The sequence below is a fragment of the Onychomys torridus genome, chromosome 2, assembly GCF_903995425.1.
Source record: "Onychomys torridus chromosome 2, mOncTor1.1, whole genome shotgun sequence".
Taxonomy (NCBI): Eukaryota; Metazoa; Chordata; class Mammalia; order Rodentia; family Cricetidae; genus Onychomys; species Onychomys torridus.
In genome coordinates, this window is record NC_050444.1 from 68,531,288 (window position 1) to 68,558,547 (window position 27,260).

A 27,260-nucleotide genomic window follows, 5' to 3' on the forward strand; every position below is an offset into this window, starting at 1 on the left:
ATGGGAACATGGGATTGTAATGACTGTTATTGTTAACATACCCATACTGTCCAAAGCAATGTATAGACTCAATACAACCTCTATCAAAAGTCCAATGACATTTTTCATAGAAATAGTAAAACATTTCTAAAAGTTTATGAACCAGAATATCTAAAACAAACAAGAAAAGCAAAGCTGGAGCAATCAGAGTTCCCAATTTAAAGTTCTATCCCAAAGCTATAGTACTCACTCAACACAGTATAGATCCTGGCATAAAAACATACACAAAGTCCAGTGGAACCCACAGCCTAGACATGAACGCTAGTATATACAGTCAACTGATTTTAGACAAGATCCTCAAGAAGACACAGTAGGTAAAGGATAGTCTGTAATAAATGGTGCTGGAAAACCTATATCTACATGCAAAAAATAAAACTGGACACTTAAAGTGCATAAAAATCAACCCAAATTGGTTAAGAACTAACTAAGATGAGGAACCATGAAACACCCAGAGGAAAGCTCATTGCCACCAGCTTTGCTAGCTTTTCTTTAGTGTCACACCCACACTCAGGAAACAAAAGTGAAAATGAGTGTGTAGGACAACAGACAGCTACAAAGGAGAAGCAAAAGGATGTGTGATGATGAAAACACAATGGCATATAGCAAATATGAGAAAATATCTGGGGACCATTGAGTCTAAAAAGGGGTCACCATGCAAAGAGCCCAAACAATTCATATAACTCAATAGTAAGGAAGTAAAATAACCAATTTTTAAAAATGGGCAAATTAGGCAGGGGTAATAGTTCCGTTGGCAGCATGCTTGCCAGATTAGCAAGGACCTAAATCCCAAACCCAGTGCTGGAGAGGCAGACAGATGGACAGATCCCTAGTGCTCATTCATTGGATACCAATCTAGCTGATTTGGTGAGAATTCTGTCTCAAAAAATAAAGTGGAGAGCGACTGTGGACGATACCTGATGTTGATCTCTGGTCTCTTGTACATGTGTTTGTACATATGTGCATGTATACATACACATGGATATGTACACACACACACACACACATACACACACACACACACACACACACATGAGAGAGAGAGAGAGAGAGAGAGAGAGAGAGAGAGAGAGAGAGAGAGAGAGAATGGGTATGTGTTCTTTAGCGTTAGAGAAGGAGATTTTGTCATTTGTAATAATCTGTATAAACCTGGAAGTTATGATGCTTGGTAAAATAAGATGAACAACCAAGCAAAATAAAGCACATGATTTCACTTATATGTAATCTAAAACACAAAACTTAGAAACACAATTCCTGTTATAGCTCTTCCTCGGCATTTCCACTACTTCCTTAATCACAAAACCCAGAGAGAAAAAAGAAACTCAGTGGTTAGGATTTCTCAGAGCACTGGCTTGGCTAGCATGCTGGAGTTGCTGGTGTGGCTGCAGTCCTGGGAGAGCCGCTGGGAGCTGGGCTCAGCTGGGGCTCCTGACTGGAGAGCTCACTTTCCCTCTCTGGGGCCTCTCCCTGTGGCTTGGGCTCTCCAGAAACATGTTCTATGACCCTATTCCAAGAAGAAACATGGCACGAATGTGAAAAGACTCAACACAATAGATGGAGAACAAGACAGGAGAGGATATGGTGGCCATTTTCAATTCCTCCCTCCCTCCCTGTCTCTCCCTCCTTCGCCTTCCATTTCATTCAGTTTGCAGTTGTTGAGTACTTGCTATAGGTCAGGCCTTGATCTTGGTGCCAGGAACAGGCAAGACTCCTACCAGATGGAATCAATTCTTCTGGGAATAAACACACAGACAAATGAGCTGGTTCCACCTAGAATCCACATCTTTGGATAGGGAGGTGGGTAGGAAACAGGTATGAGACAGGAAATACATTAGACTGAAAAGTCTGAGAAGCCTCTTGCGAGAGGTGACATTTGAGCTAAACTTGGCCATGAAGAGCCACAAGTGTGGGGGTCCTGAGGTGGGAGCCGCTGGGAGCGAGCTGCAGCAGAGTAAGGTAAGGGAGAGTGGAAGAACTTTGGCTTTGTTGACTTGCTGCAGGCAAAGCTGTGCGGCAGCCTTTCTCAGTAGACATATTAACGCCGGTTTCAACTCCCCGGATTATTCCTGGGTTTCACGGGATGAGAGTACAATTGCTTCCCCCAGTCACTGTCTTTCCTTCTGTCCAAGACACCACTCTTGGACTCTCTCAACTAGATCCAGGAGCCAGTCTTTCGCCTGACTCTGCTTTCTTGCTACCACACTTTAATTTAGTCTCCCCAAACTACCCAAATGAGTTCTCAAAGACACAACTTAGACTCACTTTAAAAACTATTCATTCCTGCTGCTGTTGGAGGCAATGTAAATCCTTCTTTTTGGAAGCCTGCTTAATCTGGCCCCATCTGCTTTTAGGACCTGTCCCCTGATCCTGAGTACAGACTCTACTGTGAAAGGACCAGTTTTTGAGACTGGTCTATTGCTTTTCTCCAAAAGTGCAAGTACAATGACTGCCAAGTCTGCCATCTACATTCACCATCCAGCATGCATCTATGTGATACCTAGACACTGAAGATGGAGGGAGATTCGATTTCTTTAAAAAGAGGAAATAAAGGGAAGACAGAGAATGGCAGTTCATCTCAGAGACAAGGGCAAGGGACAAGTTTAAGTCTGGGTTTGAAGGGAGAATCTTTAAGGGATGAGCAAAGTGGGTAAAAAATTGGGGAAATACAAAGCTCAAGAGTGACTGGCCCAGGGAGTGTAAGATGGTAACCCACAAATAACCTGTAGACTGTCAGAGCTCAAAATGACCCTGGAGGCTGCACAACTGGGTAACCTAGAGGAGGTCCAGGCTGTCAGGTTGCCTGGTTCTTCAGCCGTGGTGCCTTGTGTTACTTCACACCAGTGCATCTTCCTGCCTGCTCCAAGACAGGATGGCCTCTTGGAGCCAGACACACAACGTAATGTTGGCTTAGAATGAGGGTTTTCTCCAGGCCAGAGGGACTGTATCTTCCCTAGCATGCAAAAGGATCCCTCAGAGCCTGAAGGGTCTAGGTCAGACAGACATTTCTTATCTTAGGCTGTGCTGATGTGACACACAGACACTGACAGGAAAACAACCAAGGCCACTGATGTGACTGCCATGAGAAGTGACTTGGATCAACTCTGCAGCTGGACTGAGGACTTACTTGGAAAGATGTTATTAGGGTGGCCAAGAGAAAGGAATCCACGCCTGGCAGCCAACCCAGTGGCCTCTTCCAACTAAAAATAGCCCTTGCATCATAGTCTTTTAAAATAAGTTTCACATCCATTACATGAAGTGGTCCATCCAACATGTCAGTGAAGTGAGTAGTCTTCACTTAGTCTTCACTATTTAAGGACAAGGAAATGAGACTCAGAGGACACACCCAAGGTTATATGAGCTCATAAGGGCAAACATTTGAATTTGGACCCAGGTGGTTTCGTGACTTCATGTGTACATGATTAATCTCATTTAGCCTTAAGAAGGGGTGAGATGCTGACACGTGTTGCCACCCAGATGGACTGAAGATGCTAGCTCGGTGAAATGAGACTGACCCGAAAGGGCACAGATCTTGGGACTTCACTGGCATGTGATATCCAGAGTTGTCAAGCTGTGAGATGCAAATAATTGTTGTGACCAGAGGCTGGGGGGAGGGGAAAAGCCAATCGTGTCCAGAGTTGGAGTACAGAGAATGGAAATGCGGTGGTGATGAATGCTGGTGGCAGTTGTACCCACAATGTGAGAGCACTTGAAGTCACCAAAGTGTGTCCTTAAACAGCTAAAATGATCATCTTGTGATGTCTTCTTTACCACAGTAAAAATAACACTAAGAACAATTTAAGCACAAATGACTAATGATGCTTATTTTGTAACAATTTAATTTCTGAATCATAGAGAATATTCCAAATGAAGGAAGTCCTTATTTTATAGAAAGGAATGAGGTCCAGGAGGGATATGGATGAATGTGGGGTAGAGTAAGGCCACCACATGTTCCCCCACAAGCATACATACTGCTGTGTAGTCTGAACCCTCTGCCCTTGGGGAACTTTCATGGCTAGCTGTCTTTACTCTGGTCCTGTTTTCATAGGAATCATCTTTTTCATCTTTCTAATCATTTGACAAAGTGCCCTGGGGCTCATCCTTGGCTCTCAGCCTCGTCCCCATTCACTCCCTAAACTGAGTCCCATAGCCTTCTCCATGGTGAAGTTGCCTCCTCAGTCTGGTTTCTCCTCTGACCTCAACACCTCCCCTATTTGGAGGTGCTAAAGCATTTAAAATTTTATCAACATCAACATCTAATGAAATCCGATGTCTCCCTCCTGAAACTTGTTTGTCATCCAGTAAATGTTATCTAGGTTGGTAAATGACAAGGTTGCATGGAGTCGATCTTGAATCCTTTCTTTCCATCCCAGCCTTTCTAATGAAATCTGTTTGACAATTACCTTTGTGAGCTCTCCTTTAAAAATATATCCCAAGTCTGGTCATTTTTTTCACCATCTCTCCTGCAACCATCTAAGAACAAATTATCATTGCCTCTTGACCAGGCTACTGTAATAGCCTCCCGTGGTGGGTGCTGTAATGTGCTAATCAGAGACCCCTTCAGGATCCAGTTATTCATTTCTCTAACTGCCGGGAGTAAAGATGCTGAAGGCCCAAAGTCACAGCTATCCTTAAGGCCCTTGGAAAAAGCTGCCTTGCTCAAGGCTGTTCTTCCTCCCAGGTATCCACAGGAGGCAAGTCTTCATTTTCCCCAGGTTTCTGTCCAAGTGTCCAAGTGCCATCTCATTACTCGGCAGTCCTTAACACTTCTGTGCAAAATAATAGTCTCTTTATTCCAGCTCCTTACCTTGCTTTTCCCCTTCAGAACACTTGCTGCCTCTAACATTTATTTACTCGTGTACTTGTTTATGGTTCTGGAGTCTAAAATGTAAATAAGTGAGATTGTGTATATGTTCTATCTATCTATCTATCTATCTATCATCTATCTATCTATCTATCATCTATCTATCTATCTGTAGCAGGAATCTTAAATGTTCTTATTAATAAAATCAAACCTGAGGCCAGTTATTAGGGTGAATGCTGGAAGATCAGAGAAGCAGAACAAGCCACAGCTTCCTCACCTCACCAATTCCTCAGCTGATCCTGTTTCCTCAGACTGGAAGCCTCTGAGTCCTTCTAGCTGAATGGATGTCAGCTGAACTGCTGCTAGAAGCCTAAAAGCTTAACCAGTCAAATGCTTCTAGTTCCTGGTTTTCACACCTTATACACCTTTCTGCTTTCTGACATCACTTCCTGGGATTAAAGGCGTGAGTCATCATGCTTGGCTGTATCCTTGAACAGATGGATTTCTGCCTCTGGAATGCTAGGATTAAAGGCGTGTGCTACCACTGTCTATCCTCTATGTTTAATATTGTGGCTGTTCTGTTCTCTGACCCCAGGTAAGTTTATTAGAGTGCACAATATTTGGGGAACACAATACCACCACATCTATCTATCTATCTATCTATCTATCTATCTATCTATCTATCATCTATCACTTTCTCTGTCTCATGTTTGAAGCTCCTAATCTCTGGCACTCAGAACATAGTCTGAGGCATGCAGTGACACGGTTCATTTCCTATTGCTACTCTAACAAAACACTGGAACCTTAGTAGTTTAAACAATACAAATTTGTCCTCATATGCTATGGATGTCATAAGTTCAAGATGTGTCTCATAAAGCTAAAATCAGGGTACAGCTGGGGCCCTTTCCATAGATGCTCTAGGGAAAACGTTACCTGACCTATTCTGGCTTCTAGAGGCCACCTGCTACCTTTGGCTCATGGCCCCAATTCACCCTCTTCAAATTCATCTTCAGCCCTCTCTTTGACTCTGAGCAATCTCTGACTTCCTTCTTTACCTTTAAAGGTTTCTGAACTCACTGGGCTCACCCACACATACAATGCAGGATCGTCTCCCTATAAAGCCAGCTGATTGGCTACTTAATTCCATCTATAGCCTTAGTTTTCCCTTGTCACATCATCTAGCAAACTCATGGCTTCTAGGGATTAGAGCATGGACATCTCTAGGGTATTATTATTATTCTGCCAACCATAATATCCAATAAATATTTGATATGTGAATGGGTAGTTATCTAAATTGACCCACTCAGAAATCCCTTCAAATAATACTATTATTCTTCCGCTTTAGAGATAAAAGAAGGGTGGAGGATGGATCAGTCAGTAAAGTGTTTGCTGTTCAACCATGAAGGCCTGAGTTTGATTCCCAGCACCTATGCCAAAAAGGAAACACAAAGTGGCATGTGGTAGCACAGGTCTGTAACCCCCACTGAGGTGATGAGACAAGAGGATCCCCGAAGATTGTTGACTAGCCAATCTAGGCAAATTTGTGAGCTCTTGGTTTGGTGAAAGACCTTGATAACAGAAACAAACAAATAAGTAAGTGAGGTGAGGATCATTCAAAGAAGACACCCGAGGTGTACATACACACACACACACACACACACACACACACACACACACACACACAAATATATATGCACAAAATAAGTAAACAAACAAATGTAAGGAGCTGTAGCTTTAAAAAATTAAGCTGCTTGTCAAATTCACCCAGGCAATAAAAGCGTAGATACAACTTAAAAAGACAGGCTGGCCCAAGTCAGCGCCCGGCCACACCCATCTGCTGTGTTGTCCTATAGCTATCAGCTCACAGGTCTGCCTCCTTTGTGAGTCTCAGGGATCGGAGGACAGAAGCCACATGGTCAGCCCCCAAGCCTAGTCTAGGACATGGCAAATAGAAAAATGATAATTGTGAGAATTCACTGAGTTCTTGGTTTGAGCCACAGGTAGTTACAAGCACTTCCTGTCACTCAAAACTCTGAGTTATATAAATTACCTCAGTGGCTCCATTAACACTGTCTAGTCGTCAAGTTCTGAACTAAAATGTGCACTTTGGGCCTTTCTAAATTGGAGATACTTCAACACATCATCAGAGTGCATTTATTTCCATCTTCTGGTTTGAATCCAGAATCCCAAGTCATTATCAATCATCCTGTCTGATGAATGAATACTCATTGTGAATAGATTGATCTATTCTAGATTAAGACCTCAACCTGACAAACTAGAGAACTGTGGCTTACACATTCAGAGACCCTCATTTTTCATATTATTCTCATACATACATTTAATCCTCAGAACAGAATCATGTTTAGGGAAGAACATGTTATTTCTCTCACATTATGACAGGAAATGCTAGACTCCCAAAACATGAACAGTTCACCTGAGGTCACCCAGGGAGGTCTGCAGTCCAGACATCCTGACTTCTGCTTGCACACTTTTCAGATATGTCATACTGCCAAGTAGAACAGTCTATGCCTATTAAAGGGGACAGGCTGTGTAGTGCACACACACACACACACACACACACACACACACACACACACACACGGACCCATGGGGACCGGGCCAGCTCCTCTTTCAGGTTACCCAGTTCTCCCATTTATGAAGTTTTCAATTTCTCAGTAAGCACAATGAAAAAGCTCTAGGAATTCAGTTCATTGCATGAAGTGAAAAGGGGGAAGTGGAGGGAAGTGTACGAAGGGGAGGAGGGACAGAGACAATTGGCCATTAGAGTGGCTTTTTTTTATTTGCTGTGAAAAAAAATACTTTTTCTGACTATAAATTCTGAATCACGGGGGATTCAGAATGGTAATCAGCAGGTTTGGAAGAGTCCCGTTCTGTTTTCTTTTTATCAGCTTTTCTAAGTAGCCTTCCTATTTCCACTGTGCTTAGCAAAAGATAGACGAGAACTCAGGCTCTGGGGTAAAGAGAGAAAAGAGAGTCCTCAAGATCCTGAACTGGGCTAACATCTATTCTCTGAAGACCTGTGTGCTTCCTTGTATGACAATAAAGAGATGGGAAGAAGGGATTGTCTCCACATTCTCCACCAGTAGGCCGGCTAGAAGGCCCTCTGACTGGGGGAGCCGAGGACCAGCTGCCAGAAGCCCCTCCTCTCTCTTCTGCCCTGCCAGATGGCTCTCAGAAAATGACTCTGTGGCCCTGCCTCCAGAACTTGTCCCTGATTTGGGGACCAGAGCCACCACAGGAAAAGTATCTAATTCTGTTTTCACACACTCATATGGTCAGCAACTCAAAGGCGGAAATCTATCTGGGCCACATTTTTACTACTCAGCTTAAAGGCAACCACACAGGAAAAGAAGCCCACCTATTGGAACCCACGAGGATCTTCTGAGTCATTGCTCGGCTGGCTTCATCTATCCTGAATTATTTACCTTGCCAAATGCCCTCCAAGCTTTGGTATCTAAGAGACTGCGGCTTGCACGCCCCATCCATACAGAATCTCTAGCCAAGGAGAACTTTCCAAATCACAGATTCCTTCCCTTCAAATCTGTTTTCCAAATTGCCACTAAAGCAACTTTTCTAAAATATACTCTCTTTTACTCATGCATATAGATTTGGTTGCTGGGAAGAGCCAGCAGACCTACAGATGGCAAATGACCAGAGCTCAAGATAGGAGGCACCTGCCTGGGTTTAGATGGAGATATTGGAACAAAACAAGAGACAGTGTTCCTCACATGTAAGTAACCCTAACAAAAGTGAATCAAAACAAGGTGGGAGTGATAATGGGCAGAAAGTGGCTTAGGTGGGGTGATCTATACAGGTGACAAGTCACTTGGGATCAGAGCTATAGGGACAAGAAGGAAATTGGATAGGATGAGAGCTGGTAATTCCTAATAAGGAAGAGGGGAGAGTTGGGAGACAGGACAGGCTCAGGTATTAGAAGAGCACAAAGTCCAGGAGGCTGGCGCAGTGAGAGGAGCTGGGGAATGCCTCTGTGGGTGAAGGTTTGCCACAAGAGTGAGGACCAGAGTTTGGAACCCCAGCACAACCTAAATATTTGGAAGCTTGCTAAAATATATCTGCACATACATAAGAAGAGCCAAAATGGAGTTAACCTGTACTGTGGCAACATGGCTCCTTCTAGACAGCAGAGGCCGACAAATAAAAAGCCCTTTCCCAGGAATGGGTTACTTTGGGGATGTTGGCTAATGAAGCCCTAAAGACTCCTAAACATCACAAGCTGTTGCCATTGTTCTTGGTTACCCTTCAGAACTTTGTAGTAAGGTCCTATTACTGATGACACCACATACTTGAGTGATAGGACACTGAGAAATCAAGCTAGCACTGACCTGGTAACTTCATCCCTACTGGCTGGCTTTCATACCCCAGGAAATGCTATTCATGCTTCTGGATGAAAAAAAAAAATCAGTCTTACCCAGAAGTGAACTCTGCGAGCTACAATAACAGCCAGCCTGACAGGACACTCTCTGGTGCAATAATGGCACAAAGGTCATAAGAATAACCAACCACTTTCTTACTGGATTTAAAGCCCACTCCACAAGAGGAAATCCATATGTGACACCACTATTTAGCCAAGAGCCTACAACTAGACAGATCATAGTGTCTAGGAGAAACTACTATATTTCCACTAAATGGACATCTTCTAATAACCTATTAATTATACCTACATATCAAGATATCTCTAACCTTCATCAAAGGAACTTGTTTGCTGTGGATGATGATCAATAGAGCAGCTCTTCCAGGAGAAACTGCCAATCAGTCCATGGGACAGTAGCAGCAGAACTAGATATAGAAACTCTACTGTGGTTGTCCCTAAGAATAGAATGTCTCCACTACTGTCTCCATCAGACCAACTGATCTGGCCACACAAGCTGACATCTTTCTTGAAAACTTCTTCCTTGCATGCCCAGATCTTTGGCTACATGTAGAATGCCCAATTCAGTGGAGCCCATGAATTAAATACCTACTTCATTTCCCAGTATATTTTGTCTTCTCTCAGTAACTACCTTGGCTGTTGCTAACTTAGAAGCCCAATGGCTTTAGAGAAAGGTGATTCTAACTTCAACCTGAGGATAGTTGCTTGTGATTTGACCTAAGGCAGTGAGCAAAGCCACAGTTACAGTTTCTAGGATGTGAGTCTGGTTGGTGACATGAAAGAAGACAATTCTGCAAAGGGACAACTACCTTAGTCCTGCAGAATGGCTTCCAGAAGCCTTTTTCTTTCTACTTCTTGACTGAAGTCTTATTCTCTATCAGGATTTAGTCTCAGCCACCTTTTGCTGAGGCACCATTCTAGAACCATGTTAGCACTGCAGAAGGCAGAAGAGAAAGACAGAAGACAGACTTCAATAATAGGTATAGATGACAGAAATAAATCAGGATTGAACTCTGCACAATTTCTGGATTTTCCTGTGCCTTCACTCAATACACCTTTTTAAGGTTTAAGCATATTTGAGCCATATTTAGCTAATGACAATGAAACGAACTATAAATGATCAAAACTTCAGCCGACCTCTCTCAGGACTCATCTCTCAGCATCACCTGTACCCATGCACACAGAGTCACTCACTTTAAATCTCCACGTACTCAGTGAAGACTGTTCCCTCGGAGTGAATGCCCTTCCTTCCATTTGCCCTCCCTCCCTCCCTCTTTCCTTCCAACTCTTCCTTTCTCCCTTTCTCCCTCCCTTCTCCTTTCCCTAAGCCCTTTGAGAGCCAAGATGGTCTTTGTTGTAGGTGCCTTTCACAGTCTTATGTCACCTTTATATTTACCTTTGTTAATTCTCCAGTGAGTCTCCAAGCTGTCACTTGTGGTGACCACCACCATTGTGCTCTTGTAGTCTCATGTACCAAGACAGTTTTCTCCAAACATCTAGTCAGCACTCAAGGAAGAACGCGGCCTTGAGAACAGCTGCTCCTAAAATCACCCCATTCTTACAGCTCGCCTGCTCTACTGTGTCATGTTATGAAGGAGAAAGCTGAAGACTTCAGGAAGGAAGTTGTGATGAACAGGGATGGAGGACCTTCCTGGGGCTCTGGTTTCTTTATTCTTGAGTGGGTCTTTCTCGGTGAGATTTGGGCACGATCGGGTGACCACTGCCCTTGTTGTCTTTCGTCCCTTCCCTTCGCTGCCCTGTATTTTAGAGCTTCTTGCCATCTGCTCCCCTCCAGTCATCTAGAAAAAGCACTAATGGAAATCTCACATCCATGGGTCATCACACTCCTGCTTACCTTTGGCAGGAAGGGAAAGACCTTCTTTTCTTTAAGTGATTTGTGAGTTTTCATTCAAAGGAAAGGAAGAGAGTTTTCTTGTGACTCTGAACTTCACCCTCTTTATTCATTGCTGGGACATTGGATCCAGGTCTTTGAAATGAGCCATTGGGTGAGTTTAGAAATGTTGGGTGGAGGCTGTCTGTAAATTCCTTAGCTTCCTCTCCTGTCTAGTACTAAGGACTCAGCTGGTGCCCTAGTTCCTTCTCCAACTCTGGCTGGTAGTAGCCTCCCAGGCAAGTAAGTAGCTGCTGCAGGTCTTAGAGAGGCAGCAAGTGATGGCTCCTCCAGGGTGAGAATGATTGGCATCCAAGGTGATGATGGAACCTGCTCTTGAAATGAGTTTTCAGAGTGATGGAGGCATGAGGATGATCAACAAGAGTGGGAGGAGGGTGTAAAAGACAGAAGAAAAGCATCCCAAGGATAAGCACAACTAAGACTTGCCGTGTCTTAGACACAGAGAGTTGAGTGAAGAAGGGTTTGTTGCATATATCAAGTAAGGAAACCTCTGGAACTATTCCAAAGCAGTGTCCCACCCCTCGACTCCTCACCATGGACAGAACTCCATGGTATGGCTCCAGTCTAACTCTCTGGTGCCTGGCCTTCCTACATTACAGTGCTCAGTCTGACAGCCATGCTGGGACAACAGACTCCTGTGCCTCAACCATCACGCCCCTCCAACCTCTGCTGAGTCTACTCTCTTTCCTGGAAAACCCTGCCACCATCTCCTACCATCTTCCAGATCCTTCTAAGAAGAGCCCAGGCAGCACTTTTTAAGACCTGGGTTTTAATACGGTCAATTGGATTGGCTCAGTGTAGTCATCCTCACAGTCCAGTGGCTATAAAACACCCAGAGGAGTGATTTCTGCCTTACTTATATTGCTCTACCCCCTAAATGAAATATCCTTGTGCTATCCCCTAGAACTTGAGAATGCGAACTTCCATGGGCTCTTTGTGAGGAGAACTAGTTGAGTAACTGATGATCCATCCAGGATTCTCTAGGTGGCCCTGAACCCTATGACAGGTGGCCCCACAGTAGGAAGAAAGAGGAAGAACTGAGCATAAGACAACACAGTAATACACAAGGGAGAAGCCCTGTGACAGAAGCAGCCAAGGACTGCCTAGGGCCAGCAGAGACTGGAAGAGACTGGGAAGGAGTCTCCCCTGGCTCCTTCAGTGGGAGCACTGCCCTGGGGCCTTTGTCTCAAAACGGCAGAATAAACTTCTGCTGTCTAAGCCACTGCATTTGTGGTAACTTGTTGCAGCAACTCCTGGAAATACTCAAGTGACCAGAAGTTCCCATGGTGACACAGGGGATACCAACTTCTTTTCATCATCCACAGGTCACTTCCTGGCTTCCTCCCTTGACAAGCAAGGCCAGGAGTGTTCGGGCTATCAGGCCCACGTGAGATTTCTAGAAGAGGGAAGGCCATGAGATGCTAATGGGAAGAAACATTCTTTCCTTAAGAGGACTGGGGATGGGATGGACCCCTGGATCTCTGTAAGTCTGAATTAGCCTGGTTTACACTGTGAGTTCCAGGCCATCCAGGGCTACACAGTAAAACCATGTCTCAGAAAAGAAAAGGAAAAAAAGGGAAGGAAGGAAGGAAGGAAGGAAGGAAGGAAGGAAGGAAGGAAGGAAGGAAGGAAGAAAGAAAGGAAGAAAGGAAGAAAGGAAGATCAGAACTCCTATGGTTTGACTTGGGCCTATGGCTTTTCCTTGAGGAAATCTGTCTCTCTGGGAGGAACCTGACCACCCAGCAGCCTCACATCCACCCAGGGGACCTCACCTCTCACTCCGGGTCCCTGTGCCTGGGAAGCACTGAAGCTGGAGAAAGCAAGTCCCTGGGCAAAGGTGTGAGGTGAAGCCTCCACTCAGAGGCACAGAGAAAAAAACTGAGACCAAGAGTATGCCACGAAGGCCCTGAGCAGCAGTGGGCAGGGAACCCCTCAGGAAGTGTCTAAAGACTTTTCTTGTGTCAAATACATATTCTAGATTTTTGCATGGTGACTCTGTGTGCCCCTTCCTGAATCTGGCACAGGGTGCCCTGGAGTGACACCTGCTGATGTGGCTGCTGAAGGCTGTGGAGCAGCCTGGGGGAGTGGACCACTGAAGGGAAACTGGAGTTGGCCATCTTTGTTCTCTGGGACTAGAGAGGTGCTATCCCCTGTGAGCTTTCCTACTCAAAGGAAGTCTCCATGGGTGATGATAGCTGTGAAGACGACCCCACCCCAGCAAGCCAAGAGCCAGCCTAAAAGGGCAGCCTCACTCGGCTTTTTATAGCGCCTGCTCAGAGAGCAGTGTGGAGAGTGGAGTGGATGGAGAGAAGCTGCTAACAGAAGGATCACATTCCAGAATGTTGAAATAACAGTCCAAGAGAAAGATGAGGGAGACCAGATGAAGGCAGAGTCAGTGTGGGCAGAAGCGCCGACTGGAGAGGGGGCTCCGACTTGGGACACTGAGCTCAGAGCTGTTCTGCTAAACCAAGAGCTGGCCCGAAGTCAAGTGCTGGAATTCGCCACTGGCTTCTTGCTCCCTGGGAGCTGGGCAGCTGCAGCACCAAGGTGTCTTAGACATAGGGAAAGTGTGCTTGTTGGAGGCTGTAACTGTTGAAATAAAAAGAAAGAAATGCAGAGTGAGAAGGGCCAAATAAATACTCACTTTTCAAAAATCATAGCTTTGAAATCACAGGCACAATGCAATGTCTGTTTATCTTCAAAGACAATCCTAGAACCTCCTCTCTCCTTAAAAAAATTATGTGTAGCTATGTGTGTGAGATATAAGTGTGTGTGTGTGTGTGTGTGTGTGTGTGTGTGTGTGTGTGTGTTTGTCTGTAGGCCAGAGGTTGATGCCCACTATCTCAACTGATCAGCTTACACACTGAGTTAAAGGCTCTCACAAAACTCAGATTCTTTGATCCCTTCTCTGCCTCCCAGGCTCTAGGCCGAAAAGATCTCTCTCTCTCTCTCTCTCTCTCTCTCTCTCTCTCTCTCTCTCTCTCGTGTGTGTGTGTGTGTGTGTGTGTGTGTGTGTGTGTGTGTGTATTTGGAATCTGATCTCCAATTCCCATGCTTGCACAGTAAATCCTTTACCCATGGCAATGGCTTTTGAGACATTTCCTCAGTCCCCTTTTCTTTTTATCTTTGGATGTATCAGTTCATCAGATACTGTCAGGGCTCTAGTCACATAAGGAAGAACTCCAGTGGAGTGATGAGTTTGCCCTGGGTCTGGCTGTGCCTTCCTGAGCCAATATGCACAACCTCACTGCAGGAGAGCTTGGGAGGCCAGGACATGGCCCCTCTGAACCAGACAGTGAGGCCTGGCTGCTGACACGAAGTGAACTCAGAAATACTGAATAGAGGAATGATCCAAGGATCTGGTAAAAATAGATAAAAACCAGAGGGACAAGGCTGCCCATGAAAAGGAGAGGCACAGGACAAGAACCCTGAAATACTCCTAGGCCCACTAGCTGCCACCACGTAGTGCAGACATACCCTGTGACTGTAAGTTGACAGTATGGAGTTGAATGTACCCAGTCCTTCTAGCTAACATGCAAGAAGGCAGCATATTCTAGAGGACTTGGGGCTTCCCATCAGGTACGAGTCTTCCATATAGAGCATGTATTTAAGCCTCATGTCCATAACCATGGCTTTTGCTGATTAGGACTCCGACATATATTTTGATTCTCTTATTCTTTGTCTCTACCCCTGGCTTTTGTCATGGGCAGGACAGGATAGTGAGAAGACACTGATGTGAGGTCCTGCAAACCTACCTTACCTCCTGGGAACAGCAGTGCCTGACTCTGAGCATCACTTTCTCCAGCTGTAAAACAGGATTGATTTATGCAAATGATTAACAGACTGTTGCTGTGAATGTGACTTGAGTTCTCAGAGCATCACAGCACTGCCTCAAAGCCAGATCCTGCTTGTAAGTGGTGTGGGAAACCCCTATGGCCTGAGCCCGAGCCTGGGGACTGTGGCCACAGCATTATGACTTGCAGCACAAGGTCCCATGCCACCACAACCATGGAACTGCCCCTCCTTGTGACTGAGCACTGTGGCATGCCTTGTACCCCAGTTTCTCCTTTTCTACTGCCCATAATCACCTGCCTCCTTCCATGACCTAATTTGGTTCCATTCTCATATACTTTGAACACCATCATAAGTCCAGAGCCTCAGTGGTATTTGGTAAACACATGGGCTTCTCCTGACCACTAACCAAGCCTGGACAGCTAGCTAGTGGGCACAGATATGGAGTAGAAATACAATCACAGTGATTGTTCAACAGACATGCCTATCCAAACCCAGGCACAAGGTTCTGAGTTCCACTGGGTTGTCTTCAAAACCCAGCAAAATGGAGTCACCTCCACCCCCAGGAAGGCTTCTCCATGCCCCCAGAAGGCTTTAAAGTCTGACTTCCCTCACCTATCTAATGACTTTGAGTATTTGGGACTTTAAATGACAGTGATGTGATTCACACAGTATTTCCCATAGAAGGCCACCAGCTCCTTGAGTTATGTGTGAACCTCTTACTGTGCCTGACACATATGCTCAGGAGTATTTACTGCATCTCTAGGATACATCTCCCATCTCCTACCTCATCACCAACAATTCCATAGCTTCAGAGGTTAGAAAACAGCCAACCCCCTCCCCCTGCCCCTACTTTTGGAGAGAAGGTTTCCACTAGCATTTATTTGATGTCTAGATCTGTTGTCTATCATGCATCTGTGGTAGAGACTTTGTAGCCTGTAGTTCCTAGCCATCCTACCTGAAACTTTTGGCCAACCCTGGCAAAGAGGTCATAGAGAGATCCCAACGAACATCGCATCGGGGACATAGCCAATGGATTATGGGAAGAAGGTGCTCTAGAGGGAGTGTCCACCACATGAAATGTCAGGTAATGATGGAGAAGGCCGAGAGTTCATCCACACTGGCAGGAAGGAGTGACCTGTTCCAGCTAAGCTGGTACCCAGTAAAGAGGTACACAAATACATAAATCAAGACTCATCCCTCAATAGACCAATCCATCCCTGCCTCTAAGATAGACCCATTACCCAGTGAAAGATGCAGTCAGATGGGGCTATGCCTGCTGGAAAGAAAGAAACAGGCCCCAGTGCTCCTGTTCCTCATTTGTGATGAGTAGTCTAAGAAGGAAGTCCCTTAATTAAGGCCATGGACTGATTTGGTAACTGCTGGCTATGGAGGCTAAGAATGATTTTTTTACTTGATTTGACCAGAGCTAACATGCAAGCCCAAAAATATTTTCAGTTAATATTCTGGATGGTTATCAGTATGGATCTTCCACTTCCTTGAGTGAGTCGGAGTCCTGAGTTTCATAAAGACCCAGGAGAAGTGTGTCTGAGGGCAGGTGTGGGCATAGTCCTGGGGTGACAGAAAAGGAAGCTTTGAGACTGAGAAACAAGCTGGGTGGTCAAGAGAAGACTAATGCTCAGGTTTGAAGGCCATGCTTTTTGGACTGTGGGTTGCCCATGGCTGGAAGTGCAGTATAGAAACGGAGAGAAGCCACCTCACGCTAGCAAGCTCACATAGACATGAGGTCAGGCTGCCTTTGTCAAAGCAGCTCGTTCCTTCATAGCTGTCTTCTCAGCCCTGGGACGGCCTGTGGAACTCCAAGTCAGTAATGGCTCTACTCAGAGCTCCTCACACTCATGTGACACCCTCTTGCCTTCTCGGTCTGCAGGTACTACTCTACTACCCATTGGGTCTTCACGGACATAGCACCTGCAGCCTGGGGAGAAGGCAGAGGGTTGCTATTCCAGTTACTCAGAGGAGTGAAAAGGCCTAGAGATGAAGCACTATATATGGTTCCACCAGGAACACACAGAGAAAGGAACTCATCCCGGACCCAGCCCTTCAGCCCTCTCCCTACCATCCTGCTTGGATGGTGATGACTTCTAGCTCCCAGGACTGACCATAGAACCACAGAGGTCCTTGTGATCCCACCAGCCATCCTAAGGCCTGCCCCACACTGTTGCTGACACACAGGCCTTGCTGTGGCAGGAACTAAGTACAGAATGCCCTCCCTTAGGGTTGTGTGAGTGCCATCCCGCTGCTCTGAAAATTAAATGAAATCTGTAATACCAGCGCACAACAGTGAGTGCTGTAAAACATTCAATACTGGTATTAGTGACAGGCATCATAGTATTGACAGCCTCCCTACTGCTGCTTCTAAGTAGAGATTGAATTTTAGTTTGGTGGTTATATTTGTCCCAGAAAGCAACATATTCTTTGGAGGCTCAACTGCCTCTGTGTGAGCGACAGTTAACCATAAGTTAACCAGAAGTGACCTTCTGACCTTGCCATGCCTATGTGACATACTGAGAAGCCACACTGGAGTTCAGAGGAGCCACTTCGGGGCTTCAGTTGGTCATGACATGAGCTTTCGATCATGTTTCCTAAAGGTGCCTCGAGCAGTGTAATCTTGGACTAGAGTGGGCCGGAACCGGAGGCTGGGACACTGGTAAGGGTGAGTAAAGAGCCCTGGCTGCAGAGACCTGAATTAGGGCAGTGGGAGTTGGGGGAAGAGGACCTAGCAGGAGAGTTTGAATGAGGAGGGAAAATCTGCTCCTCGCTCCTGGAAAAACAACTGTGAATCAGTGATACCATCTTTATCCCCAAAGGCAAACAGATCCTTCATTAGTGCTAGCAATTGAGAGCTGTGTGAGGTTTGGTACCCACTAGCTGCTAAACATGCATATAAAAGGAAGCACACCATATGCTGTGGTGAGTTCATGCCAATTGGCCCCACTCACATATATACTGCTTTAATTTTAACACTTCATTTGAACAAAAGTCTAGTTCTAATGAAGCGAAGGATTCCCAAAGAGATTTTTTTTTCCCTGCAGGCCAATGTGACTTGATGTCTTTCTCCAGTACTGAAATGTCTCTTTCAACAGCTAAGGCCAGGATTCAGGCAAGTGTCAACTCCACAGAACAGGTCACTTCGGGTCAGGTGAGAAAAGATGCCTTAGAAGGTAGTGAGTACTCCATCTTCTGAGGCATTCAAGCCAAGCCTGGACCAGCCACTTGATGGAGTTGTTGCTAAGACAATTCAGGTATCAGAAGGCAAGTGGGATGGGGATGTTGGACTTGATGACTTTTAAGGTCTTTCAAAACCATGGTATTCTAAGAGGTTGAATCATAAATGTAGACCTGGCAGATCAGGGGAACCCCATCATAACAGCAGGGTGAGAATGAGGATCTAAGATTTTTCAAGTAAATCTAGAAGTTATAACCACCCCAGAGAAGAAATCTGAACAGCTGCTCAACCAAGATGGGCCAAGGTCACACGGAGCTTGGCTGCCAACTTTGTCCTCAGAAGGCGGTGAGAGCCAGAAACTTATTTTAGGAGACACTGCTCTCCTCTCCTATGTAACTGACCACACACACCCTTTTACCTCAGCTCAGGAGACCCATAACTTAATTTGCATAGGGAAACAGCAGTCTTGGCACCTTTTGTCTGCTCTTCATCAGAGCCTTCTCTCTTTCTGCTTCACCAGCATCTAGCTTCTGCTATAAACATTTCATGGTCTTTTTTTTTTTAAATCCGTAGTATACATGTCTATTGAATACTTCCTGTAGGCTGCCTTGACTGCTCTGAGAAACAAAGAGGCTATAAATGCAAAAGGAATAATAAACCATGGCCTGGGAGGCCTTGTATGGATAGACTCAGGAAACAGCAGGGGGGAGCATCAGACTGGGTCCAGAGACTACAGTTAGAGGAGCAGGGGGGTCCTTGATTTCTGGACTCAGTTTCCCATTCTGTAAGGTGACAAAGAAGACAGCCCAGGTCTCCTCAGGTATCTCCAGATGCTGTCCCTCTGGTGTGTCCAGGCATCTCCTGCCTGTCTACAGCTGGATGTCCTAGTTCTTTATTTTAACAACACACACAAGTAGCATCTGTTATGTTTCTTGCTAGGTTCTGAACACATCCATGGGGTAGTTAGCACACATTTCATGATGATATTAGGAGAGAGGTACCCTGACAGATAAGGAAACAAATCACTTGGCACTTAAGCAAATCCCTAGTGAGAGAAAGATTCAAATTAAATCAGTGTGGTGAAGAAGACGGAGCAGCTGCCAGCTCTGGGAGAGAGAAAAGTCCCCCCAGGGGCAGCAGAGCAGAGCACGGAGGAAGGGACCAGGCCCTGGGATAGGACTGTGTGATCCACAGGGTCTGGCCCTGTCTGCCCCTGGGGTCTGCTCCGTGCTGCTTCAGACATTAGAGGCCATACCTCTGCTCGGTGCCTTCTGCCAGTCAGGCCCAGCCCTAAATGAGAAGGATACAGCCATCCACAGGGCACCTTCATCCACAACCTGCCAAGGCACCAGAGAGAAAGAGGTCATTGAATATGACCAGCCCAGAAGGGAGGGTCAGCTGGCAGTACAGGGAGCCTCCTTTATCTTCAATTTCACTCTCCACAGTTTCTGTTACCCGAAGGGAACTTCAGTCCAAAAATGTTACATGGAAAATTCTGGAAATGAACTATCCATAAGTTATAAGTAGCTTTTATTACAAGTTACTGCTGTAATTCTATTTTATCATTAGTTATTGATGTTAATCTCTTCCCAAGCCAAATTTAAAAATTAATCACATATATGCATACGTAGGGGAGAAAATCGGATTCTGTCTAGAGCTTGGTACCACATCTAGCGTTCAGGTATCCAACTGGGGGCCCTGAAAATAGTCCCTATGGATAAGGAGAGGGTGGGGACAGCCCGTACTACAGGGCACTGTAGTAGACAGAGCGAGCTTCCTCAGTAAGGTGACATTTTAGCACAACGCCAGAGCAGTAAGGCAGTGAGATATGCAGATATCTGGTATGGGGGTGTCGTAGGCAGGGAGAGAAAAAATGTAGGTGCCTGAAAAATAACTATGCTATTTTTGAGGAATGCGATATAAGACTTGGGAGGAGATAGGGGGAAGGTGGTGAGGGATTGAGCCGACAAGAGATGCAGACACATGGGGCCTTGCTCAAAGTAGTAAGGACTCAAGTTCTTTTCTCCCAGTGCATCAGGAAGCCACTGGGAGGCTGTCAGGGAGCCAAACCATTACAGCCATGTGAGCTTTCTACATCCGGGAAAGCGGGTTTCTGTTTACACATGCTGCACCCTCTGCCAGGGGTACTTACCCTAACTCATTTTGTTTGCTTTTGCTGAAATAGGGTCTCAACACATAGCATCGGCTTGCCTAGAACTTGCTATAGCCCAGGTAGCTCTCGAGCTGGCTGCAATCCTCCTGCCTCACCTCCTGTGTGCTGGGACTGTAGGCATGCATTGCCATACTTTCCCCTCCCCCCACTCACCTATTTACCCACCCTGGGGAAGCTAAATAAATTGGAATCCCCAGCTAAACAACCTCACCATCCCATGATTCCTTTTCCCCTTTTTTGTGGCAAGCACGAAAACTACCATTACACAATCATGTGAATAACTTTCATTTTTTTTTTTTTTTTGCCCATGAAGTGAATCTGTGTCTGTGCTCTGAGCTCTGATTTTTTTTCAGGATCCAAAAATCTGGCCCTTAGGAGACTCAACAAGTACTGGAGTGAGTGGGAGAATAAATGAAGTGAAAGATAAGGATGAAAGCCACTGGGGAAGTGACTCCAGCCTACAGACCATAGAAAGACCACAGGCAAAACATGTGACAAGTGTGGTTCGGGTACGATCCCACCAAACCCCTGATGACTGGGCAGGTGTGGAAGGGCCGTGAGACTGGGAGCAGAAAGGAGAGGGAGCTATTTGTAAAGCGGATGATGGGCTGTGTGTCTTGTGTATGTTTTCACTTCTGTGTCCTAGAGGCTTTCTGGAATGGAAGGCTCACAGAGGCCTGAGTGTCCATCCCCCAGCGGCTGCTGGAGATGCTAACACATCAGTGATTGTTAGTGAGACCCGTCGACAAGCGTTGTGCAGCAGCAACTAGATGAGAAAGTTAGGTGTGCTCATTTCCTTGCTTAGTCTGTCCTCAGTTTTGCAATAAAAACAGACTCTGAAGCACCCTGTGGCCTAGGCGCTGTGTTCAGGCTGTTTATTGTATACATGTACAAATTTGGATAAAGTGTTTATCTTTTCTGAACAATGACAAAGGGGGATAGTCCTTATCTCTTAAAGAAAAACACGCGGACAGGGAATACGGTTCAGCTGGTGGAATGCTCGCTCACCTAGCACGCCCAAAGTTTTGGATTCCATCTCCAACCAGTACCACATACACAGGGCGAGGTGGTTCCTGCCTGTAGTCCCAGTGCTTGGGGCGTAGAGACAAGAGACGGATCAGAAGTTCAGGTTCTCTGCTACATAATGAGTTCAAGGCCAGCCTGGGCTGAATAAGACCTTGTCTCATAAAGACACACACACACACACACACACACACACACACACGGTGGGGGGTGGAGGGAGGCAGAGAGACAGAGACAGAGATCCTCAGGACCTGAGCTCACAGTTGAGTTTCTGCATGAGAAGAAATGATGGAATGCAAAGCTAACGTTAGTTCCTTCCCTTGAGTTTCCTCTCCCACATGGACTTCTTGCTCTGATTCGGGCAGCACACCCCAAAGGGGCCGGCATTGTCTTGCTCTCCTGTGCTTAGTGGCCTAACATAATCCCTGCTTGTATCTTGTAGCCCAGATAGACTTTTGACTCCTTCCCTGTGGCCCTCTGCTCCCCAAATACCTTCCTCTTGCCTGTGCCAAACAGACCATTCAGCTCCTCAAGTATTGACTTCTCCTCTACCAGTGGTCTTTTTGAGGACCATGCTTTCTTCCCTCTGTGTCCTCAGACTTTGGCTAAAAGTCCAAACCAGAACACATCCTCTGTTGGTAAATGGATAAAAAGCCAACCGGCCAAGCTGGGTGTTGGGGTACACACCTGTAATTATGTATCTGCAGTAGGGGTATACATTTGAGGCCAGGCTGGGCCATAGAACAAGTTCCCAAACATCCTGGACTGTGCAGTGAGACCCTGCCCTAGGACAGAAAAATAAAGGAGAAAAATACAGAAAAAAAAACAGAGTTTACAGGCTAGTAAAGGGGCTTATGAGCCAACAGTGTCAGGAAGGAGCCTTAACTATGACCAGGAAATGATGCTCACTAACCAGGCAGGGTCATCAGTAACTACAGATGGAGTGACACTGAGGGACAGAGAGGCATGAGAGTGGGAACATGCCTGTCTCAGAAGATGGAGTTTGTTTGTTTGTTTTGTTTTGTTTTGTTTTGTTTTTTAAAATAAAATTATATACAGGCCATGCCTTTCAGTTTAGAGGCCAACGACCCTTTCCAACCTGTCTGTGTAGAGATATGCTAGTGTATCCAGAGGAGAATCTGAGTCCCCAGTGACACATGCCTTGGACATCTTTGTGTCTGGACCACTACTATCTTTTCTAACTGAGTGCAAACTAGTAAGGACAAAGATATTGGTTCCTGAGGAGGGTAGTCATCCAGGTATGTGAAAGCCATGTGTCTTGCTACACTGTTTTCATACTGCCTTAAGAAATGAACTCTTCTGGATGAGTACTGCCCTAGACGAGTTCTATTGTAACCTGAAGTACGTATGAGAAAATAGGAGAAGTTGCTTTTATGCTCCCCCTTGGAATAGTTCTCAGGATGAAAACTTGAATGTGTTCACAAGTAATATTTTCATAGACCATTTGAGGTAAAAGAACCCCCCCCCCAAAAGCACAATGAAAAGACAGTTGATGAAGGCTAACATCCCTCTGATTGACAATCAGCTGTTGTTAGAAGCAGTGTGACATGCTGGGTAAGTATCCCTAACAGGACAGAATTGTTCATTAACAACAGAGAATCTGAAGACAGTGTCCAGGGGCATCTCAGCAATGACAAAAGCCACAACACAAAAGCATGTTACTAATTATTCTTCTCTGTCTCCTTAGAAAATCACCAGAAGACTCCTATTGCCCAATGCTCTTGGGACACAAGGATTATTTCACAGGGTAGAAAACAAAATCTGCTGTCTTGAAAGTCTTCAGACCTGAGAAGGAAGGCAGAAACACAGGTTCCACGGTGGGGAAGCATACCCAACAGGACTGAATTGTTTAGTGAGGCAAAATGTGTGACTCTCATCTATGGGTATGGGGAAATGCTCAATGCACAATACACACTGGTATGAAAATGTCCTTCTGCAGCACAGTATCATGTTAATGAATATAAACAATAAAAACAAAACCAAATATTACCTTTGTTTTGCAGATAGGGAAACTGAGGATCAGACAGATTGACAGATGGGGCTTATAAGAAGCTGTATAGCTATTCTCAACAAGTTTGCATGATTCCAAAGTCTAAAATCCTAACCCTGGACAGACTTTCTCTTTGCTTCTGGCCGCCTCTTAGGAAAAGTTTGATAAGTCTCATGATGTCTTTGACTGAATTTTAAAACCATATTTTTCAGCCATACTAATAACAGTTGTATGTAGCAAGGAAGGAGAGAAATGCTTCTAGCCCTGGGGTATAAATAGCCTGCTGATCTCCGTCTTCAGAGAGGGACCAGAAGTGAGGCTGCAGCAGGCGGAGTGACTGCACGTGAGGGAGCAGCCTCTTTGCACACATGGGCACAAATTGCCGAAATGGGATTGGAGTCGTCGCTGCCATCTTCTCCACTAACGCCCACCGCCGAATGACATCACTGCCAAGCCCAATTAGCTCACAGAAGACCCTGGCACTCAGTGATATTTCTTCAAGATGGCATGAAGTTCCAAATATAAATTGGGTCCGCACTGGGCGATGATTCAAGAAATCGTATTGGCCAGTTCACAAGACTAGAAATATCCATTAGATAGGCTCTGGAAAGTGGATCACCCCCTGCAAAGACAGAGGTATAATTACAGTCCTGGCTTCTGAGGAAACATCTAGAAAAAGCAAGGGAGGGGTTCTTTGGCAAAGGTGTGGTTCTCCTATCATAAACTGTACTTACAGGAGATGAAAGGAAAGTTCATGGGGAGGCATCGTCTTCCTCGGCTGCCTTATCTTTTTAGGAAAACTGTTAACACTTAAAATAGCAAAGTTCTCACATTCGAATTGCTTTTTACAATTCGCTTGCATGTCCTTTTGGGATCTATATAATTATTGTTGCTATTTTGCAGAAGCCTAAAGTTTAAGAGAGGTATGCATTGGAGGTTATTTGAGAGCAGTGCTTTACGTCTGTCCTCAGGTCATCACCTGTGTTCTAGGACTGGACATGTCCCAGGCATACTTCAAATACCAATCAAATGGAAAGACATAGAAGAGACTGGACGAAGCCCAGAGTAGCAGCAGCAGGACTCATGGCCCCGGGCTCATTGCACTGACATTGTCTTGGTCAAACGTTGACTATGACCTGTGTATGGCTGTATGCTAAAACTAGAGACATGGGAGAGCCCACTATAATCACAAAGGTGTTTTAAAATGGAGCAGCAAGGCAGAGAAGAGAGCCAGAGATGAGAAGTCAGGGAGGGCTTCACTCAGCGTCTGTGGTTCTGGAATGGGGAAGAAATGGGATAGAGTAACTAGAAATAGCAAGGAAATAGATTCTTCTAGAGTCCTAGGAAGGAATGCAGCCATGCTGCCAGTTTACTATTAGCTTAATGAGAACCATTTCGGATGTGAGATGTCCAGCAATGGGTGATATCATATTTTTAAGCCACAGTATTTGTGGCAATTAGTTATCACGATAATAGGAAACTCATACTGAGTGACAGAAGGATAAGCCAGGACACACTCTTGTTAGAGTCAAAAATTGACAATTCTTAATACTTCTCATCTACCATTTACACCTAAACATTTGTGCTAAGAAAATAACCAGAATTCTCACAAAGGGTCGTGTGAGACTATGCATTTATAGTATCATCTATTCCAGTTAAGAAGTCCAATAATAAAGAATTGACAAACATCCCCATAGCACAGTGTCAGGTGGCCACAAAGAAATAGCCCTTCTCAAGCCTTGGTACAGTGCAGGCTTAGGGCCTGGTTTTGATCCCCAGGACTGCATCAACTGGCCATGGGGCCTCAAGCCTGCAGTCTTAGCACTTGTGGTGGATAATGATGGATTGCAGACACAGAAATTCTAACAGTTACTCTGTTGAAGAAAAAGGTTTCTGAGGGTGATTTGTGTAGAGTTGTTTTAATAATAAATAGAGGAACCTCAGAGAGACACAGGCCAGCATAAAACCAAGGGTGAAGAGTCCTGGAGAGCACCAGTGGGCCCTGAAGCAGAGGTCCAGTTCGAGGTCATTGTTGGCTGCGTAAGTTTGGAGCTAACCTGGGTGACAGCAAGATTAAAGCCAATCTAGACTGAGATCTCGTCTTAAAAGGAGAGGAAGGACACCACACCAAAACCAATATAAATGCTACGGGGAAAGCAGACAATCAAACACATAAAATAACACACAATCTCAGAGTTATTAAGCGGAAGGAAATCTCTCACAGAGTTAATAATGGATTAAATTTTTAAGGGAATCATTGTAAAAGTTAATAATGATTGTCTTTGTAGGCTAGAATTCTGAGATGTTTAGGTTTCCTCAGCCATTTCTACATATTCCATATGGTCTACAATGAGCATAGATTGATTCTATAATCAGAAATATAAACAATTTTTTATTATAAAGCAAGCCCCTTGGGTTATAAGAACTACGGAATTAATTGTGCCTTTGACTGAGTAATCTCATTCATAAAAATATATCCTAAGGAAATAATTCAAAGAAAGAAAAAGAAAGTCTAAAGTAAAAAGGCTCTTACAGCAATGTTACTTATAATAGCACAAAATGGGAAACAGCCAGAATATCCTGCAATTTAATTATGATAAAAAACAAATTGTAATGCATTTTCTTGGTAGAATATTGTACAGCTATAAAAATAATTAATACAAAGATTACCTAGAAATACAGATAGCATACAATAATAAGATGCGAAAGATTCAAGCCCCAAACACAAATGTTCACAATTATAATTATTCTACTCACATGTGGATAAGGATGGATTGTAGACACAGAAATTCTAACAGTTACTCTGTTGAAGAAAAAGGCTTCCAAGAGTGATTTGTGTAGAGTTGTTTTAATAATAAATAGAGGAACTACAGAGAGACACAGGCCAGCATAAAACCAAGGGTGAAGAGTGCTGGAGAGCACCAAATAGTGACCCCCAAAGCAGAGGCAAAATCCGCAGTAAGGGACACTTGACACTACCCACCAACATTTTAATCTACTCAACAAATAACTCTTAAGGCTGTTTTCTTACATGTGAGTAAATCTGAGAAGGAGCTAGCTCACTGGGGCGGGGATGCAGAAAGGTATTTCAGGACTGGCAGTTACTCGTTTCTTAGTTGGGGAGCCTGGATCTCCTCCCCTCCTCCTTTCCTTTGCCTTTTCCTCTTCTTCCCCCTCTTCCTCCTCTTCCATCTTCCTCTCTCCCGCTTTTTTCTCTTTTTCTAGTATTAGTGCTTACAATGGTACTTGGCACGTGTGCCCATACATGTGTGCATGTACACACACAGTATTTATAGAATGAATGAATGAAATGTTCTTTTAAATAAAGGCCAAAGTATTTCACTCAACATAAAGCCATTGCAGGAGTGCCTTTCTCATACCTCAACATCCATGGCTTCCTCCCTAAGCTACTACCATTCTCACGCATTTTCACCAAATACTCAGGCCTCTTGATACCTCCAAGACTCTTTCTACACTATCTCTTCTGCCTGGAATGTTCTTTGCCACCTGCAAAGCCCTAATATCAGAGCCAGTTTAATCATGGCCACTTTGCAAAGCTTTCCTGACCTTGCTAACTAGTGTCCTATAGTGCTGCCACAACACCTGTCTTCTTCGCTGCTTCAGAACAGGAAGCGGCCTAGACTGTCACCATGTTTCCTACAGAAGCCTTATCATCCCACAGTACCCAGAGCTCCCTTATGTACAGCAAACAGTACATTAGGAGTCACTGATGCCCTAAGAGGCTCATAGTTGACAAATGAAAAAACAGAAATTGAATCTTGGTCTCTGGACCCATATGGCTATTTTGGGAATAAGACTACCAGGACACAAAGGAACAGATAGGGCTAAAAGGAAAAAAAACAAACAACAACAACAAAAATCTGTAACTACATAGAGAGCATCTGAAAGAT